The 21,286-nt window shown below is 43.3% G+C and overlaps 1 protein-coding gene across 11 annotated transcripts in view; it reads left to right on the forward strand.

Annotated features, from left to right (window-relative positions):
• Positions 1-21,286, forward strand: part of NRCAM (neuronal cell adhesion molecule) — a 261,902-nt gene that overhangs the window by 53,613 nt on the left and 187,003 nt on the right. For 10 of the 11 annotated variants that reach the window (XM_032954071.2, XM_032954080.2, XM_032954076.2 and 7 more), the window contains exon 2: positions 4,986-5,080. The exons of the other annotated variant lie outside the window; for it this stretch is intronic. The gene's annotated coding sequence lies outside the window, so the exon portion shown is untranslated. The remainder of the gene's footprint in view (positions 1-4,985; positions 5,081-21,286) is intronic. 11 annotated transcript variants of the gene reach the window in all.

Consider the following 21,286-nt stretch of genomic DNA (forward strand, 5'->3'; position numbering starts at 1 on the left):
GCCATACGCATTTAATATGATAAATACAATAATTATTCATAGACATTGATTGATTTCGTTTTTCAACCAGGTGAGCGCCCATTGCGAGTTGCGACTGCTTGTGTAATGAAAAATGTGTCAGATCGGCACAAAAGAAAAAGTGCGCGTTTGGTCAAAATAGCACATGTATCATTTATTTATGATTAACTAAAATCAATGTATGTTAGATTTATGGCAGGGAATATGGAGTCATTTATCAAAGCAACAGCATAGTTTCGCAAATAAGCAGATGATGTGCCTCTTTCACACCTACAGTATATCCCCCGGTACATCACAAATAACACAGAGCGTGGTTTTATGCTTTTCATTAGCTTTATTTTCATAATTCATTGCCACACTGCATTTGTTTCTCTCATTCAACCGGCATGTGGTGTTCGACTAAACATTTCTCCACGTTCAAACGAATATTGTGCCCTGCTCTTCACTGTTATAGAGACGAGTTTAACAATTGTATAACCGCTCTTGACTTTCTTCAAAGTGGCACTTGATTGTAAAACCACAGATAGATGATGGGTTCAACTGACACCGACTGGGATTTGATCTCGCAAAAGGTCAAGTTATACAAGAGCATTGTTTGGATAGTGCTCATCACCACTAGTAGCCCTGAGTCATGCGTGGAAATTCCACGTTCCTGTAGGAGGCTGGCTGACTCAAGGTGCCACATCTCGCCGTGGTGGCGAGATGTTTACTACCTCACCTGGTATACAGGAGGTCGTGGATTCATGAATTTGATCCCAACCCTTACACTTACACATTTGGAGTTTGCATGTTTCTCTCCGTGGTTGTGTGAATTTTTCTCCAGGTCCTCCGTTTTTTTTCCTACCAAATTTAGAAACATGGGTATATAGTATTTGGCTGCAATATATTTCCACGTGATAAGCCACTTAATTGAGCTATCATTTGTGGCCAGGTCGCTTCTGAAAAATATCTATATAGCTCAGTGGGCTTTAACTGGTAAAATAAAAAAGTTACTAAATAGTTAGTTAAATAGTCAAGGTGTAAGAAATTAGCTTGCATTGATTATGAATTTGATCCTGGGTCCAAATTTGGGCAGCTACCCATCGTTAAACCGGCTTTTCAAGTGTAGAAATGGGATGGTCTCAAATGTTGTCACCGATACAATGAACAGGAAAACATGTGTTTTTTGTTAAATTGGGATTTTCAGTTAATTTTGTAAAAATCTAGATTTCCAAAATAACAACGTAAACATGTTCGGTTAACTTTATACGATTCACATCTCTACAGCGGGGCGTGTGGATGCGTAGTAATTTCAAGGGATCTGAGAAGTACAGCCAAACTCCGTTCATACGTGACCCCGATTATTCATGATTTTTTTTATCTAGGATCAACAAAACCCAGTCCTCTCTTATACATATCCAGGGAGCATGACCACCCAAATATATCCATGGGCCAGACCACGGTTAAATAGAGTTATACAATTATCTGGTGTTATCTGTGGTCAAGCCCTCTGGATAACTGAGTGAATCCCCGTTTGGGATATTTGGGACCGGGGTACTTGTCCTCCCATAAACCCCAGATAAATGGAGTTTGACTGTAGCTCTGTGATATCTACGCCGTTGTTCACTGACACAGGTTTATGGATTGCTCTGTGAGAGCTCTGAATGGACATTTCATTTCGTAGCAAGGTACCAATAGCACAGTTGCAATACAATTTGTAGATGAAAAGGAATGGCCACATTCCTATGGTGGGAGCTAGCTTATTTGTTGAAACATCACTGAAGGCTTCTCATGAAGTGGTACTATTTTTTTGCTTTCCTCTGTTGTATACTGGCCACATAATATATAAAATACATTCAGAATTTCTCAGCAATGTGAATATCTTATTTTAAATGTAAAAACACTCAATACTGTGACCTTGAAATAAAATATATAACAGGCAACGTTTCGGGCAATGGTCCTTCTTTAAATCGATTATATATACATTATATACAGTATATTTCATATGAAGACGAGCGTGTTCAGTTTGGTTCTTTTAACCACGCTTCTGCACCGCTGCCAGAGTAGCAGCATCACCAAATAACTACGTTTAGTATTTGTTTAAAGCGGCTGCCGCTCGCGGAGCGCTGGGCTGTCTGTCGCACGTCGGTCCTGTTCTGTCAAGCCGGGAGAGGGGGTGGGGGATTGTGCAAAGCTTGCTCGGGGCGGGACCGTGCGAGGCGTGCAGGTGCGCGTAAGACGGAACGTACAGACGTGAGTGCGTCACCAGGATAATTGGGTTGCACGTGATGTGAATGCCTGGAGTGAAAATAATTTAAATTAGTTCGGTGTTATTTATGGTCGCAAATATAGCATGATAAACACACATACTCAATACAAAGACAAAAGATTCCCCGTATAGCCTTAGCATACTTTTTGGGGCAAGTGCTGTTAGTGAGCACCTCTGAAGGCCGTCACGGCACACGAAAGGGTGGGGGTGGGTGGCCAGCACCACGCCCGGCCACCTTTGTCTCCCGAGTGGTGATGTTTACACATTGCACAAGGTACTCATTTTAGGCTGAGTTGACCTAGGGGAGGCCCAGGACCGTGAGAGGGAACCGTTCTCGAGTCGCCGGGTTTGGACCACGGCGTGCTAACTGATGCACTATCGCTCCAAATAAACACACACACGTGTATTCACACACACACACGTGCATTCACACACACACGTGCATTCACACATACACGTGCATTCACACACACACACGTGCATTCACACACACACAGCAACAACAAGCCACAATTTTCATCTGACTGGTGGTTATGTCACTGCGGTTGTTGTACCAGGCTGGGTGCACTTTTGTGCCAAGACACACTTTCTTGAAGTCAGAATGTCTCAGTTCACAAATGAATATTGACTTTGTACTCATCTCTCAATGGTGGCCTCCTGCCAGTGGCGGAAATTCCACATTGCTAAGCACAATGTCACCCGGATGGCCGTGTATGTTACGTATTATTTACGATATTTATAAAACAAAAATATTTACGAATTGATGAATCATTTATCCTCTTTCAGGCTAAAACAATCATCAATTATCATCATCCATTCTCATTCCACTTCATGGTAAATACATGTCCACACTCAACACTTTTCAGAAGAGCTTTATTCTGACATCAGTTTTATTTTATTATAAAAATGGTTTGTGAAATGTATAATCTGAAATAAATAGTATCCTTACTTTAAAAATTGTATTCCAATCAAGAGCAGGACAAATATTAAAATGTACTGGTATTTTGATTTAAAGATTTCGTGACTGTAAGGATTCATATTCTTGGTTCTTTCGGTAAAGTCATGTAGAAGGGAAACAATAAAATATATATAAAAATATAAAACAATAAAATTCTCACGACGTTTCGACTGCAACACAAGCAATCATCATCAGGTATGAAAACCATAGCAAGGAAATTTGAAAAAAGTGTTTTTTTAATATATAACGTTAGCACCACGAAGAAGGACCCTCTTGAGGAGCATTTCAAAACCATCACTTTACCCTACATTGCGGGGATCACAAAAAAGATCTCCAAAATCTTGAATAAACACAAGATCCAGGTCCGATTCAATACATTACATAAAATCCGTGATCTGGTTCCGTCTGTAAAAGATGTGATTCCGGACATACAGTACCCTGGCGTCTACAAACTAAGTTGCCTCTGTGGTAGTAGTTACATTGGAGAAACCAAACGACATGTCTCGGACCGCATTCGTGAACACAAAGCAGACCTAAAACATGGTAGGACCAACACCTCGGCCTTGGCAGATCACTGTTATAATTCAGTAGGCTCACATGACATTGACTTCTCCAAGAAAAAGGTACTCTGCAAGCCATCTGGCTACCATGAGAGATTCGTTCATGAGGCTCTCCACATATACAAACACAGAGACAATTTCAACCGAGAAGATGGATTCTGGCTTAGCACTCATTGGAAGGATTTGATAAACCATTTCGGGTCTTAATTGATTGTTCACGCTTACGGTGGCTTTCGGACCGCATCCATTATTTTCGTCTCCCCCCTCCTCTTTTCCGAACATAGATGGACTAGTCCATCTGAACAAACTGTCAAATCGCTCTCCGTGGTGCTAACGTTAAATAAACCTGCCACTTTTTTCAAAATGTATTGCTGTGGTTTTCACACCTGATGATGATTGCTTGTGTTGCAGTCGAAACGTCGTGAGAAATGTATTGTTTTATATTTTTATTATTTTATTGTTTCCCTTCTACGTGACTTTACCGAAAGAACCAAGAATATGTCCTGGTATGTTTTATATAAATGCAGTCAGCATGTGGCGCACAATTATAATGAGACATTTTGTATGCGTAAGCGGCATAATTGATCTTATTCCTAGTTGAGAATCTTGTCATTTGCACCATTGCTTCCAGTCTCACACAGCTGAATGCTACCTCCCCTGCATGCTCCTGTCCTTCAATACCATGTCTTCTATTTCGGCATTGTTCACCCCATTTTGTACATTTCCTTGCTGCCATTCCCTCAAACATCGTGCCCAAGTTAATTTCTTCTGAATAGATCAACAGATCAGGTAGCAGGTGTGTGTGTACATTTCTCCCCCCCCAAACTTTTGTTTTGCGGATGCTGCATTCACGACCGAGAGTGTTTTGTGATTTATGAAGAGTTGATCCCTTGCCTGCGGTTAAGTGCGATGCACCAATCTACCCGCTGCGGCCACTTCACGGTGCCTGTCTGTGACAAATGTCGTGTGGTTTTGGCAGCTCGTTGAAAGGGACAGGCCAGTACCTGACTGACGGCGCGTGAATCAATGCACACCATCAACCCCTCCGCACCCATGCACACGCGCAGAGGCTGCAGCAACAGGAAAAACTAGACCCCCTGCTGGGTAGCAAAGAAGCCCTGCAGGTGTTCTTTCGAATGCTACATTTTCTCAAATCTGTATATATATATTTTTATTTTTTGGGGTGTGACTTTGAATGCAGGCAGAACACTTCACAAGGCGCACGGCGTTCGCGTCAGAATGCCTTCTCTGATCTGAGGCTCGGCTTCGCTTTTCCGTGGACGAATTGCGGCAATGGTGAGGACATTTTTGCATCCATTACAATCGTTTCGTTGTTTGTTTGTGATTTAAGTATGTGAAATAAAAAAAAGACAGTGATACATATGTTACGATGCTCAATCCGCACCACCGATTAGCACGGTTGGCTACGTATGGTGCGAAAGAGGTTCAACATACGTACTATACATAGTAAAATTATCTGTGTATGAAGTGGTGCCATGATAATTAGCACACTGATCTGTGATATTAATCTGAACTGCACCTCCCTGAGGCCAAATAAGCCTTAATGATGTATACGTTGTGTAATGTGTGAACTTCAGTACTGGGAAGACAGGTGGTGAGGCAAGGTGCTGTGAAATCACCCGATTGTGAATATACTGGCCTCAATAATAATGTTTTATTATTGATGACCCTGCACTCACTTATTCACTCCACTCACTCTCTCTCTCTGTCGCTATCATTCAGTCACTCTCTTTCTTATGTATGTTTAAATTATTTCACACCGTACGTAGCAAACCATGCTTATCAGAGGTGCGGGGGAAGGACAACAAACTAAACACAAACAGCAGTTCTAAGGAAATTAGTTTTCAATCTAGATGATTTTAAAGTACATAGCTCCATTGGCTTCCTAATATCTGAAGGAAGAGCGTTCCAGACGGCCGCAGAAGCACATCTGAAAGCGCGCGATGCGGTGACCGTCTTCGTTCGATGATCCACTAAAAGCCGGTGCGAGGACGACCAGAGTTCGCGCGACGGGTTGTGCTTAGTCTTCTTTTATTGCTCCGATCGCATGATGGTACCCATGAACTTCATGCCGTGATACCGCCACCTAAATAAAGGACTTTTCTCGACTAGACTGGCCCGCCTTCCTCTTATCCGTGCTGGTCTCAAGCACCGTGTAACGTTGCCAGACGCAACACGACTTTGGAACTCCCATCATTGCTTTCGCCAACTTCCATGAACCTTGCTGAAGTCAGGAGTCGGGCACGCCGTGTTATACGAGTCGACTAGCGAGTGCTGTTAGTTGCTGGCTGCATCTGTTGTCATAGTGATTGGCTAACAGCACTCGCTGAACAGTAATACAAACAAAACAGAACGCTGAATGTGTATGTCTCTTCCATTCTTACAGGCCTTGTTTAAATATGCTATTACAGGATATGATAAATGAGCAACTCCTCAGAAGTTTTTGCAACCCACATACTGTCACTCGTGTTTAATATATTCGTGAGTAATGAGGCGATGTGTATTTAGCACACCTTTCAAAAGGGGTGAAAAGTTCCCAGGGCTTCACATTAACTACCCCTGTCAAAATCCGTACCGCTAAAATCATGATGGCTGGTCTCTCATCAGTGTATTATTGTAAAACAAAACATTTAAAAAAAAACTTTATTTGTACTGCATATATACTCGAGCAATGCGCATGTGTGCGTTTTTTTTTTTATCTTGCAATCGTTGTGAGAATATGAATACATTTGGCTGTGTGGAGCTGCAGAAAGCGCTTGGCTCACATTGAGAAAGTCAAGAGTACAATTGCTCGTCAGAGTTTGATACAATCGTCATCTTATTAAGTTGGATAAAATGTGTATCAACTTGTGGAACGTCAACAGTTTAATTTTTTGAAATTGATTGATTCCTGTCATAAGAATGATTAAATCTCCCCACTGAGCATGTCCCAACACCTGTTTGACGAGATGTGCGCATTTCGATTTAAAGCTTTCGTGACTGCAGGGATTCATATTCTTGGTTCTTTCGGTAAAGTCACGAAGAAGGGAAATATTGTATTGTTTTTTTATTGTTTTTTTTATTAATTCCCTTCTACGTGACTACCGTAGAAGAGAATGAACCAAGAATATGAGATGTGCGCAAGTTACTGTCCAAACACAACATTAGTGTTTAACCGCATCTGAACCCATGCTGGAGCTCACGTAGGTCGATGTTGCCTTCATAAACAAGTCCTTGGGTGCAGTGTGTGCACAGGAGAGGAGAATGTGGCCAATACATATTGCTGCGTTGTCCATTGAGCCAACCTTAACAGAAACTCGGCTGACCTATCACTCAAAGTTAATTGTCAAGTTGATTACAGTAGATGGATTTTTTTCTTCCCCTGGCGCTCATTAGCATCGGTCCTACAGAGTCAGTGGTGTCCATTCCACATGCACATGGCAGATTTAACCGGTACATAGGGTACCCAGAAAGTATTCAGTGTTTTGCAGACAACACAGTGTAATATGATCTATGGCTTTAAGTCAGTCAATCAGGTAGCCCTCTTTCCTGCCTCTTTCTATTTAGGGTGCCACGGTGGAGAGATGTTAACTACCTTGCCTGGTATACAGGGGGTTGTTGGTTCGATCCTGACCCTGACGCCTGTATATTTGGAGGTTTGCATGTTCTCTCTCCCCGTGGTCGTGTGGATTTTTCTGAGTCCTCCGGTTTTTCCCTCCATATGTAGAAACATGTGTTTGGAGTATTTGGCCACTATACATTCCCGCATGATAAGCCACTTCGTTGAGCTTTTATTTGTGGCCAGGTCGCTTCTGAGACAGAGCTACATAACTCATTGGGCTTTCCCTGGTAAAAAAAAAAGTTTTTGTTTTATAGTTTACTCTGAAGAATGTTAATTCCCAAAACATCAGTCTACATTGACTTGGGGGAGCTATATGTGTATCCTCTTATCCGCACCTATTTAGAAATAACTTCTGACATCTGCACCGTTATTCACATATAAATGCAGATACTGTAAAATGAATTTGCCAGCACTTTGGGTCATTCCTCTTACCCCATAAAAAAAAAACGCAGATAAAAGGAAGAATCAACAACCAAATAACATGACTTTTGACTTGTTTGGGAATGTGCATATTAATAGTCGTGGGTAATAGGGTAAAAATAACAGCAATTTATCTAAGTATATTCAGTTACGTTCATTAAAACAGTGGTGTGCTATTTTATTTCGTGCGTTAATTTTGCTGCCAACGCAGTATCTCGCTTTTTTTGTTGTTCAGCCATTTAGCTGCTATTCATGACCTCTGCCTGCCAGTCCAACTTGTATTTGACTGCGTGTGTGCATGGCAGCTGCCTCACAACAGAGACAAAGACAAATGTTCCTCTTATAGCCGACATAGAGTTTGCTGCTGTACGTGCTGTCAGCGAGCACCCATTAAAGCCAGCACAGCACACAAAGTGGTGGTGGCGACCAGCCCACCACACCCAACCTCCTTGGACTCCCCGGCGCTGATGTTTGCACACCACATCCAGATGTTCATTACAGGCTGAGCCAACCTAGGTGGAGGAAAAGGACCAGTGCAGATTAACTGCCACCAATGTTATATTGTTGATTGGCAATTAAACTCAAGTCACCGGGCTGCGTGGTGCAGCACGCTAACCACACCGTTGCTGAGTGATCCACCCCGAGAGTGCATGCCTGACAGCGCACACTCTGGCACGCACGAGTGCTCGGTGGTGCAGAGACACCTCACGTTCAAAGGGGTTGCCTTTGAAGCCCCCCCCCCCCGCCGCCTGTCCAGCTCGCAAACAGAAACTATGCAAGTTCAAACCCAGCACGAAGATGAACTCGGCCATCATTCGTTCTGAGTCAATAAAACAAATACTACTTTAATCTTGACTTAAAGCTTACGTGACCTGCAGGAATTCATATTATTTGGGTCTTTCGGTAAAGCCACGTAGATAGAAAAATATTTTTTGTTTAAATCACGACGTTTCGATCGCAACACAAGCAATCGTCATCCCGCTATATTTTTTCACCTGATGACGATTGCTTGTGTTGCGATCGAAACGTCGTGATTTTTAAAAAATATATTTTTCGATCTACGTGGCTTTACCGAAAGACCCAAAGAATATGAATTACTACTTTGTGATGAGCACCCTATTTAAAGAATGCCACCGCTCCCTATCACCCCCCCCCCCCGACCCCCGCCTAAGATATCCGTCATGGCCTTTGACTTTGCCAAGGAACTTATGGCGCTGGCACGCAATGGTGTGCTCCCACAAAGATTCCTACGAGAGCTCTAAAGTCCCCAGTTTGACTCGATAGATCCCATTGGTCTTAACGCCCCCTTTGAAGCACTCTGCCCCGTGAGATGCTGTGACAGTGTGTGGGGACTCCTGAATAATGTAGAGAGCCCTGAATACCGAGGGATGTACTTTAGATCCCATCCTCATTGCCCCTCCAAGGCATTGAAGTTGTTTTCATCCGCGTGCACATGTGTAGTGAGCGGCTCGCGCACTGCGCGCTCAAATCGGCCGCCCGAGTTCGATTCCTACTCGGGTCCAACGTCGATTGTGAATATCTGAACCAGTGCTGGGCCTCCCCTAGGTCGACTGAGCCTCAAATGAGTACCTGGTGCGATATTTGAGGGAGGGGGGGGGTCTGACTTTTTGTGACGCCGTGTGACCGGTGGGGGGGGGGGGAGGTCAAAAATCGTCCAAAATCGCGTGACGTCATTTATGGACGACCCCCTGTGCAAAAGGAATAATTTAATTATATATTTATTGGTGTTCCTATATACAGCACAATTTAAACATACCAATGAGGAGAGCGAATAAGCAGCATTGATTATTGACCACAGCGGAACACAATGACTTCCCCTCGTGCCGAAAAGGGGCGATCTGTGCACGTGTTAATTGTGCTGATTTGTGCGTGCACATGCACACTTTCGGTCAGAACGTGGGCACACGTGGTGTATATCCCTCCGATATCATGTGTCGTGTGCATGCACACACAATGGACAGGCAGAGGAGCGAATGCAATAACAGTTTGACTTCCTGCAAAGATAGCTGTTGACATTTACAAAGTGCTAAGGCGATGGATTATTTTTTTGAAAGGCGTAGATAACAAACCAACAAAAACTGTGCACAGTCGGTTTTCACAACTCAACCGTTGGGCATTACACGTGTTGCCGTCTGGACATTTGTACAAATCCGAGTTTGGGCTTTGCATGAGAAAATCAAACAAGAAACGGTGGTGGCAGATGTTTGCAGCAGCAGCAGCAGCATCATCATCTCTCGCAATCAGCTACGCTGGCTCGCGTCCAGACCCCACAGTTGATTTCTCAATCAGGATTTGAGTTGGCGTGGGAAGTAGTCGATGCCATCCTCACTTAATCGAAACTGTCGCAGGGGGTTGTTGGAAGTGAATAGGTCCGGTGTGCTGACCACTTAATTCCGAAGCATCATTCTGCAGTATCATTCTGTCGTATAATTTCCCGCACCTCCGATTATCACAGTTGGCCAAGTACGGTGCGAAAGAAGTTCAATATGCATATATACTGTAGTATCGTTCTGTTGTATCATTCGTAGTAGCGTTCGTAAAATTTGCATAAATGTACGTGTGGCGTTTTTTGGCATTCATTTAGACAATGAGTTTGGTTAACCAAAGCATGCTAATGGCATATTTGCAAACAGTCTACAATGTGTACTTATTGGCATGTAGTGTGTGTGTGCACATCTGTTTGTGTGTACCAATATTACATGTTACATGTTAAATGTGTTTGTATTGGTGTGGTGCATATGCATTGACATGTGGTAATGGTAGGTTGTGGGTGTATGTATTTGTTTTTATTTGTACAAGGGAGAGAGTTTAAACGCAGTTTTTTAGGCATATGTGGTGCATCATGGATGGTTGAATAATACGTAGCTTTCAAACACTGCACAAAATTAATGCAGAACTCCTGTTATCAGGTGTGACACGGGGGACACCAATATTTCTGATCCTATTATCTGTGGGGTCATCTACAAATCTTTACCTTCCGGCTAAAAGGAGTAAAATCACAGATAAACCCACGGATAAGAGGATGAGAATACCGCGTGACTCCTCTTATCCGCAAAAAATCGAGAAAATTATGAAGCGGCATGTATTGTGCAAAATAGTGGATAGTCGCTGATAATAGGAAGAAATAGGGCCGGGGATAATAGGAGTTTTCGCAGACCTGACAGCTTGTGGCGGATGGTAGCAGTCACGGGTAATAGGACGAATAATAAAAAAAATCATGAAATAGTTGTAGGAGGAGCAGTGGCACAGTGATTAGCGTACGTGAGTTCGATTCCCAGGCGTGGCTGATATGAGTGTGGGAGTATGATATATGAACTGGTCCATTGGACCCCCCCCCCCACCCACCCACCCTGTCAGTGTGGTGAAGTAAGGTCAAGCAACCCCAATGATCCCAACAGTGGATTGACAAAGAGTGCTATATTATTTATACATTGACGATATACTCACGAGTAAGCAAGTGAGCACATTGCAATTCATTTGCATAACATGAAGCTCATGGTGTGTTCGTTAACATGTCAAGCTTCGAGGGATCTATTTAACCACGTGAGAGCTCATTTTCAAACAAACACGGTGACATTAGCGAGCACCCACAATGACCCATTCGTTGTCAGTGTATCCATCACCACGCATGTCCTGCGCACCTTTGTCTGCCCGTCGCCAATGATGACATACGTGCACAAGGTGCGAGAGTCCTGTCCTCAGTGAACGTGGAGTGGGGCTTCGGCTACGTTCAAATATCTCTTGCCGAGAGATAACGCACATTAGCAGCGGGGTCATAGAACAGTGCACCAATTACTCAACGGCCTCTCTCCTCCGCTGGCCTGAAATACACTTCACGGCCATTACAGCTGCCATAACACTTTGAAGGTAATATTTTAAAAGCATTATAACATACAGCACTTTTAAAATCCACTGCTGGTTGTATGTCTCCTCGTGCCATCTCAATCATGGGGGGGAAAGGAACCCAGTACTGGTTCGGATATCAGACGCCACTGATGTTGGCCATGGCCGGGAATTGAACTCGGATGACGGGGTGCGTGGTGCATTGCGCTTACCAATGCGCCGTCGTCCCACCCTTTACAGGGAAACAATCACAGGTATCTCACTAGTGAGTACAAACTCGTTGGTTCTTTCGGTAAAGTCACGTAGGTAGAAAAATAAAATAAAACAATTTTTTTATATAAATATTATTTGTCTGTTTTCTTTTATCTTTCTACCGACGTGACTTTACCGAAAGAACCAAAGAGTTTGGATTCCTGCTTCAAATCAAGGTTAGTGAGTACATGTTGTAAACGTGGGTGTATATGCTGGAGACCCAAACATGCAGCGAATCGGTTGTAATGAACTATTTCCCACATTAAAACCCTTGGATGTGCAAACACCAGTAGAGTCAAAGTCCACTAGGGGATCAATAAATAAACTGCAGTTGTTTACGGCTCAAGATTGGTAGGTAATGCTGTACTGTCAAGTATATGACACGTTAAACAGGGTGTGTACGAGTGGCTTGACTGTTGCAGTGAGTATATTATCATGTTGTATGTCCCCATTTTCTGTGCGATGCAGGCAAGTAGACGGATCAGAGGCTCTTTCTGCCAGGCGGTGGCACTGTGATTAAAGTGCTGTCTCGTAATCCGACGGTCGGAAATTCCGTTCTGTTCGAGTCCCTTTTTGTGGGTCAGTAATAGGCTAATGGCTGTGAAGTTAAAGTCATTACAAATGTGTGCTTTGTTGACGAGAATAATCATTGATGTGTCACCATAGTTTTTGAGGTATTTATTTTCTGTGTAAAACTATTTTGAACAGTTGCGTTGCCAGCGATCGGGCTTGCTTCTTTGATGATGTTTACAGTTTAGACCTTCTAGTCCAGGGATTGTGTCGTTGTCCCTACTGTGAAAGCAGAAATCACTTATTTTTTCCCACTATGAGATCTGGAACTTCCTGAGCTATTTCAGAGCACATTTGCGGCAGATGGTCGAGTACGATATCTGAAACTTCCCCCCCCCCCCCCTCGCCTAAGAAATGGTTTGATGACTGGGAAAACATATTTTGTTTTTTGTATCCACATAAAATGCCTCGATTCTATTTAAGATGTTATCTCGCTCGCGTGTTGTGGGGGCCCATCTCCTTCACCGAGGGCCGCCGTTTGTGAACTGCCACTCGTCTCAGCCGTTTCTTTGCTGCTCTCATTCTGCCACTGCATGCGGCGAGGGCATCTTCAAAAGATGCAAAAACGCTGTAAAGCGAGCAGCAAAAAAGAGTTAGTAAATTACAGATCGCAGTGCAAGGCTAATTTCAGATGTTAACTCCTCTGTCTATATTACATTTAATAACAAAGTTATATAGAGTGCAGTGGTTGTTTAAGACAGTCCCTTAAAGAATGATATTGCATTATGTTTTAACGTCACTTATGGATAATTGCACACTCGTATATAAGTTTGGCTGCATTTGCCGTGAAATTTGTGACCTTCTGCACTTGGACGTCAGTCACAATTGCATGGCGGTTATTCCTAGCCTCGATGTTTCATTGAAATTGTATAAACATATATCCTTTGGGAAATCTGAAGAATCTTTAATATTGCTGCTCAGTAAAAGCTTATTTTATGTTCTAAATCTCTAATCTCAGAGTAGCACCACATGACATCTGAAAAGGATATTTAAAGGACAACTTTTATTATCTGGTTGATAAAAAAAAATGTCAGTTGAAGAGAAGCTTCTTTTGTGGAGAGATATAAAACAACAACAACAAGAAAGTCGAATTGGAATCACATCGCAAGACATTTGTTTGCCAAACACTTTATCCACAGTTATTTGAGAGCACATTTGTAGCAGATGGTAATGAATTAATAAAATGTTGTTATATTTAGAACTCATTCTGAGAGGCAGTGACTTGCAACGGTACATATTTGTTTTTGTTTTTTTTAAATACAAAGGTTTGCATTACCACAGAAATTTTAATAAAACAACATTGTTGTTCTATTAACCTATGCGCCTTCCCTTCTAGACCCATATGTTTCAGCAGTTTAATTGCAATACATCCGGAGCGGTTCCACATTTTTGAGTCCCATCAATAGTGCGTGGCCTGTTAAACGAGTCTTGAGTTTGCCTGATATTCCCTTCAATGGACGTAGTTTTACTTACAACCAGCCTGGTTTCCTCTTATTGGCCAAAATACCTAAAGAAGGAATTGGCCAAAACATGCCAAGCACACAATCTTGACAATGAGCCTTACAACTCAAATGAGTTGTTTATTTTTTTCTGGGCAAATAATGAATAAATACATTCATGAATGATCAGTTATTGCTGTACTATACAATATTTAAAAAAAAAACATACCTTAAAAGTCCCACTCTACAAAATAATTGTGTGAATAAAATGAGTGCCACTTTCTGAGAAGTTGACGGTGGTTTGTCTTTTGGAGAGAGTGGCTGTTCCCGTGGGAATGTGGAATTGACACCACTGTCTCAGGGCCACCAAAGGCAGAGATAAGTGCCACCCCACTGGTCATTTAATCATTGGGGCACTCGGGCTATGACATGCTTTAAACAATATTATACAACACACTCGACAGTAGGGGTCAATGTCGTGGGTAATTCTGCAGTAAAAGCAGAAAACACACCCAAGAGGATGACCACCAATGAAGATGGGGCAAATAGATAAGTTTGTGTGCACAGTGGGATGGATTGTGGCATTGAATGGACAGTGGATGATGGTAATGGTTGCAAACCTCGACACATTTGACCTTAACTCATTACGTCGTAAAATAATGAATTCCATCATCGTCTGTAAAGAGTTTGGGATGTCGCCTTATATTGTCATCTAGGACTTGAGCATAAATCTGTGCCCACCGTGTGTGCCCCTTCTTAAGTAAAAAAGAAGCAGAAACTCTGAGTCATGCATTCATAGCTTCTAGGCTTGATTATTTAAACTCATTGTACGCTGGCCTACCACACAAACGAATTAGTCCCCTCCAACTATTAAAGAATGAAGCCGCCATAGTCCTCACTGGCACTGAGTTATCTACATTGGTTGCCGGTCTGCTTGCAGATTCGATTTAAAATCCTCTGACTAATATACAAGGCCTTGGATGGCATGGCTGCTGCTTACCTCTCTGAACTTTTGAGAGATATATTTATTCCAGAAGTTTCATATGCGAGACACAGAGCCTCCTTGTGGTATCCTGGGTTTAGGCATGCTACTTTTGGAGGGCGCTCATTCCATTGTTAATAATTAATAATAATGCAATTTGTAACGCGTGCAAATTTGCGGACAGAACGGCCGCAACTCAGAGGTGCGGAGTCTAGCTGAGAGTCACTCGAAAGTCAGGTTGTAGAGGTGAGTTTTTAAGTGTCTCTTGAAGGAGACGATTGAGGCGATGCTGCGAATGTGCAGAGGGGTTGATGGCGTTCCAGACTGTTGGGGCAGCCACCGAGAAGCGGCGCATAGACGTGGCCGTTCTGCATCTTGGTATCAAGAGGAGGTCGTGAGTCTCTCACTGCGAAGGCATCTGCCGTGTGCTGTGCTGCAAGTCGTCAATAGTGAAGAGAGGTACGGGGGGCAGGCAGATGTGAAGGCGCGGTGGCAGAGGCAGGCGATCTTGTACGTGACCCTGCTGGCAATGGGTAGCCAGTGGAGGGCACGGAGAGAGGCCAAGTGAGTCGAGACGGGGATGAGTGCCGCCAATGACGACGCGTGCCAGGTTGTTTTGAAGTCTTTGAAGTGTTTTGAGGTTGCCAGAGGAGGACCGGACTAGGACGGAGTTGCAATAGTCGAGGCGAGACCCAACTATGCAACGTGCCAATGTGTTGGCAGTTTCAGTAGAGATGAGAGGATGTAGGTGTCTGAAAGCCTTCAGGTGAAAGTTACAGGAACTGATGATTTGATTGGTTTGACGGTCGAAGGATAAAGTTGAATCAAGGATGACACCGAGGTAGCTGAAGTGATCGGTGAACCTGATGCTGTGACCAAAGATGTGTATGTGTGTTTGGAGCACTGATGAGTTGAGACGTTGCCTGGTGCCTAACATGATGGCCACTGACTTTGAAGGATAGAGGGTAAGGTTGTGTGCGGAGAACCACTATTGCATGGCAGTGGTGGATTCCGAGAGCCTCTCGAATCCAGACGCATTGGGAAAATTGATGGCAGTGAACAGAATAGTGTCGTCCGCATATGAGTGATGCTTGACACCAAAGCTTGCGATGAGGTGACCAATTGGGGGAGTGTAGGCCATGAACAGCAAGGGACTGAGGATGGAGCCCTGGGGGACACCGCTTTTGTTTCAGCAGATGTGGATGAGCCCACCCTGACTGAGGATTGCCGATCAGGAAGTTACGACAGTATCCACTTGAGTGCTGAGCCACATGTACCGAAGTCGGATTTCAGGAGGGAAGTAAGAAGCGAGTGGTTGATGGTGTCAAAGGCCGATGAAATGTCCAGACTTACAAGAACAACGATTGAGCCGGAGTCAGTAATCATTAAAATGTCATCGAGGACTCTGGTGAGTGCTGTTCAGTGCAGTAGTTTTGACGGTAAGCTGACTGGAAGGAGCAGTAGTTTGGGGAGGAGGTGATATGGGGTTTTTAGCTGGGCGAGAGTGAGTCGTTCGAGGAGTTTAGAGAGATTGGAGAGAATAGTGATGGGACGATAGCTAGAGGGGTCATCAGGGTCGAGACTTGGTGTCTTTAACAGGGGGGAAACCAGGCCGGATTTGAGGTTGGATGGAAAACACCCCATAGGGAATGAGGCATTTGCGATGTTCCTCATCGTGATGGCGAGTCCCGGAGCATATTGCTTGAACAGGGACCTTTGTAGGACATCGAGTGGAACGCCCTCCCAATTGACATCAGAGAAGCGGATAGTTTATGCACATCATTTATCAGGTTTCTGAAGACCCATCCCTTTGGTGGAACACAATTCTCTATGGGGTGATATGTCTGTCAGCTTGGCACCACTCATCCATAATCTGGGTTTATTGGTTCCTAGTACAGGCTCGTGAGTACCCAACCCCGTGTTTGTTGGTTCCTGGCCCCGAGATCATGAGTTCCTAGCCCCGGGTTTGTGGGTTCCTACTCTGCGTATGTGGTTACATCGCCCAGGTTTGTTGGGTTGCTCGTTCAGGTTTGTGGGATCGTAGTCCAGGTGTATGGATTCATAGCCTCGCTTTGTCGGTTCGTAGATCGAGTTCAAGGATTCTTAGTCCAGTTGTGTAGGTCACGTGATTGCATGTAGGGTGTTTATAAACTATACAATAATTATAAACTTTTTTATTTTACTAGGTAAGGCCCAATGAGCTACGTAGCTCTTATTCAGAAGCGATCTACCCAACAAAGTGGGCTTATCACGTGGACATGTTACAGCAGCCAAATACTCTGAACACGTGGTGATGTTGTTGACTATAAATGTGGAGGGAAAACCTGAGAACCCAGAGAAAAAACCCATGCGACCACGGAGAGAGACATCCAAATATACAGGAGTTAGGGTCGGGATCGATCATCTCGCCACTGCGGCGACCCGGTACAACCTGCTTCTCTTAGCAGTTTGTTGATGCGTAGTGCACCATGAATGCCATCTGATAAGGACGGAGTTGTGGTTTTTAAAATCGGGCTTGGATGTATTTCATAATCTATTTTATACGTTTTGAACCCACACGTATTATTTTGTGTGCCTTAAATTCTACTGATGAAATGGTATGTTTACTTTTTAATTGCTCTGTGACAATTTGATTGTGAAGGGTGCATTCGGAATTAATGTTTGATTTACTGATGATTGTACGATGTATATGAAAAAATATGGGCACAAATGCATATATAATACTGTATATGCAGGATTGCCTTACTTACTACAGAGGTTCAATGCAAATACAGAACTGTGATAGGTAATAGGTATATGCAATTGCATTGCAATAGATATGATAGTGTGTAAAATATTTTTTTTTATAGCATTCTTATAATAATTTAAGTAAATTTACATTGTTGGATGATGGAATGTACTCACTGCAGCATCTTGAAATCAGTATTGCATGGAGTTGTGCGGGTTTTGATTGTTTAGATAATAGGACCGTATTGGCAGGAGAGTGTCTGTCCCCAGATAGGTCTGCACCATTTGACGATACGCTGATTAAACATAAAGCGCTTGCCAGAAAGGATTGAAATCTGTGCCGTGTGAAATGACGGAAAGATTCGTCAACGATCCGTCGAATTGATTTTCAAAGTATTATCACAAATAAAGGCAAAACAAAGATCCCCATCCACGCATGTAGGCTTTTTGGGGCAAGTGCTGTTCGCGAGCAGCACCCATGAAGGTTGGCGTGGCACACAAGGGGATGGGGTGTTCAGCACCACGCCCGGTCGCCCTTGTCTCCCCAGTGGCGATGTTTACACATCGCACCAGATACTAATTTGAGACTGAGTCGACCTAGAGGAGGCCCCTTACCAGTACAGATAATCATTGCTGGTTTTGACCAAGAGCAGGAATCGACCCTGGGTCGCTGGGTTCGTAGAGCAGCGCGTTAACCGCTACACTACCGCTCCCCACTCACAGTCGCGCGCACATGCAAGCAATAACACATGCTTACACACATATACAAATATAAATATATTCCAGTGTGTTTTTTTAGGTATAAACTGGATAGTAAAGCATGTTTAACACGTAGGCTTCCACGACCAATGTTATTCATGGTAATGTTTTTTGGGTTAGATCATGTGTCGTACACTCACCTCCACCTGACACAGCCAATTTGTAAGGTTTGATTCGCAAACCAAATGTACCAATGTGCGTTCGAGAGCAAACCCACATTTACAATTGTAATCGTTTTGTTTTGTTCATGTAACTAACCTTGATAATTGGCTGTGGTTTTTGTTTGCTGTCGAACACACCGGTGCGCTAAAGTAGTAACACATTGGATGAAGAAGAGACTTCTTATAATCAGAAAGAAGATAATTAAATTCCTGTTTGTGGGTCAAATCAGCCCATTATCTTTCTAGAAGCAAAATAATTTGTGCCATTTTGCGGGAAGGCAACAGCAGTTCTCTGCCATGCGACCGTAGAATTTCAATTTCTGAGTCACTAATGACATAAGAACCGACCATCCCACACTCATTTTAATTGGAATCAGTCAATAAATCACATTCTATTAATCCCATGTTAGTTGGTGCCACCCTTTCTTTCAGATTACAAAGTAATGAACGTGGGTGTTGTGTAATGACGATCGCTTGTGTTATTATCAAAACGTCGTGGTTTTTGTTTATTTTATTTTTTATTAATTTTATCCTATCTACGTGACGTTACCGAAAGACCTAAAGAATACCATAATAAGGTGTTTATTATGCTTCCTATGTTCTGAAATTGTCCGTTATTCTTTTAAACGTTTAATCTATAAAAAAAAACAAATTGAATGGTCTAATCTTGTTCTTGTTCAAGGAAGGCACACGTGAATACTTGCACATAATTGTCCCGAATGGATCTTCTGCATAACCCCAAACATTGCATCCTAATTGACATGAGCTGACGTCATTTGTTGTCTAATCTTCAGTGGTGTGTCTTGTTAAATTGCACTTGAAAACCCAACAGAGCATGGAATTTGTGGTCTTAACCGCAGATCATTTGCGTGTTATTTTACGTCTCTATTGGCTGAACTGAACAGCGGTTTCCATATAGATAGTGTCACAGCGCACGATGTGTGTGCAAAAATGCACGTGTGTGTGTGTGTACACGCGCATGTGTGTACACACGCACACGTGTCTGTGTGTGCACTCATGTGGTGAGGAGTGGTGGCGCAGTGCTTGACATGCTGCGATGTGTAAACGTCGCCACTGCGGAGACAAATGCGACCGGGCGTGATGCTGGCCACCCACCCCCTCTTGTGCTGTGCCTGCCTAACATTGGTGCTCGCTAACAGCACTTACCTCAAAAGTATTTAAAGGCTTTTCGGGGGATTTTTGTCTTTTGTCTTTGTGTGCACGCATGTGTATGTGTGTGTACCACGACTATCCACACACACACACACGCGCGCGTATGCATGTAGAAAGTGGTGGCATTGTTGTGTGTGCATTGTACAAGGAACCTACCAACCTGAGTTTGAATTCTAGCCATGGCTAACATCAGTGACAAAATGTATCTGATTCTGTCCTGGGCCCCCCCTAAGTCGACTGGCCCTTCAATGAGTACCTGGTGCAGTGTGTGGGCATCGGCACTCACATCACTCCCTCTTCATGTACTGCGTCAGTCTCAATAGGTGCCCACTCACAGCTCTTGCACCTACAGCCTCTCATGTTCAACTGAGGAAATTTGTCCTTATGCATGGGGCATATGCGTGCCCATCCATATCTATTGGTGAACTTACGTATGCGTGGCGATGTGCATAAATGCGCTCATGCCTAATGAACCTCATCCAAAATGCCAAAGAAATTAGGTCTCAAAGTCCAATGTAATTGCATTTTTGTTCATTTTAACCCACACTTATTGGAGATGGGTTTTTTTACGTATATACAAGCTTCAGGCATATTTCACCAAGTCAGAGACCATTGATATTCATGATTTATTTCGTAAAAAAATGATTAAAAACTGTAGTTAAGATGATTATTTTTAAATGTATCGGGCAATAATTTTACAATTTTAATATAAGATGTGGTATAGAGTCGTCTGCTTTTGCAATGAAAGGGTACCGGACATTCATATTACCAAAACCTGCACGTGTTTGTGATGTGTGGGAAGTGGTGGTACAGTTGCTTAGAGCACTGCTAAATAGTTTAAATGAACCCTGGACATGGATTTCAATTCCTGGGCATGGATTGAACCCTCCATATGTTGATTCATCTGTAAATTAGTTCTTGGTTCTTTGTGTAAACATCAGCACGGAGGAGACAAATGTGGCTGGGTCTGTGTGGTGCTCGCCACATCACGCTTCCTTAATAGGTGCCTGCTAAAAAATCTCAAATTACATATAAGGGTGCTATTGTGAATTTGTGTGTGTGCATAGACCATCGGTATATGTAAAACTGTAGCTTGCATAGAAAATTGTGGGTTTTAATGATGGTGTGTTTTCGATGCTTTCATAACACCTCATTTAAGAGGACACACACACGAAGACAAATACACAGCGTTTGTAATATGCACATAAATTCTCATGCATGAACACCCAAGCCATTTCACCCGCTGCGCCTGCATACATTTCTCCCCAAAATGTGTCTGAGCGTAGCCAATTAAATTACAACAAAGCAGCCGAGCATGGTGGACTGTGGCGGTTTACTGTTTTGGCCTTGCAAAGTGTCACTGCTTGTGCCTGATCAAAGGAGCATTGCGATAGTTCACATCGCCACCGGTCCCCTTACAATCAACGGCAGAAATTCCACATTTCCATGATGGGGGCCAAGACTCCCACCGAAGAACTGCTGTTGACGACGCAGTGGCATGGCGGTTGGAGCACTGTGCGATGTTTTTTTGGA

This window comes from Petromyzon marinus, chromosome 14 (genome assembly GCF_048934315.1).
Source record: "Petromyzon marinus isolate PM22_M1 ecotype Great Lakes invasive population chromosome 14, UKy_Petmar_22M1.pri1.0, whole genome shotgun sequence".
NCBI lineage: Eukaryota > Metazoa > Chordata > Hyperoartia > Petromyzontiformes > Petromyzontidae > Petromyzon > Petromyzon marinus.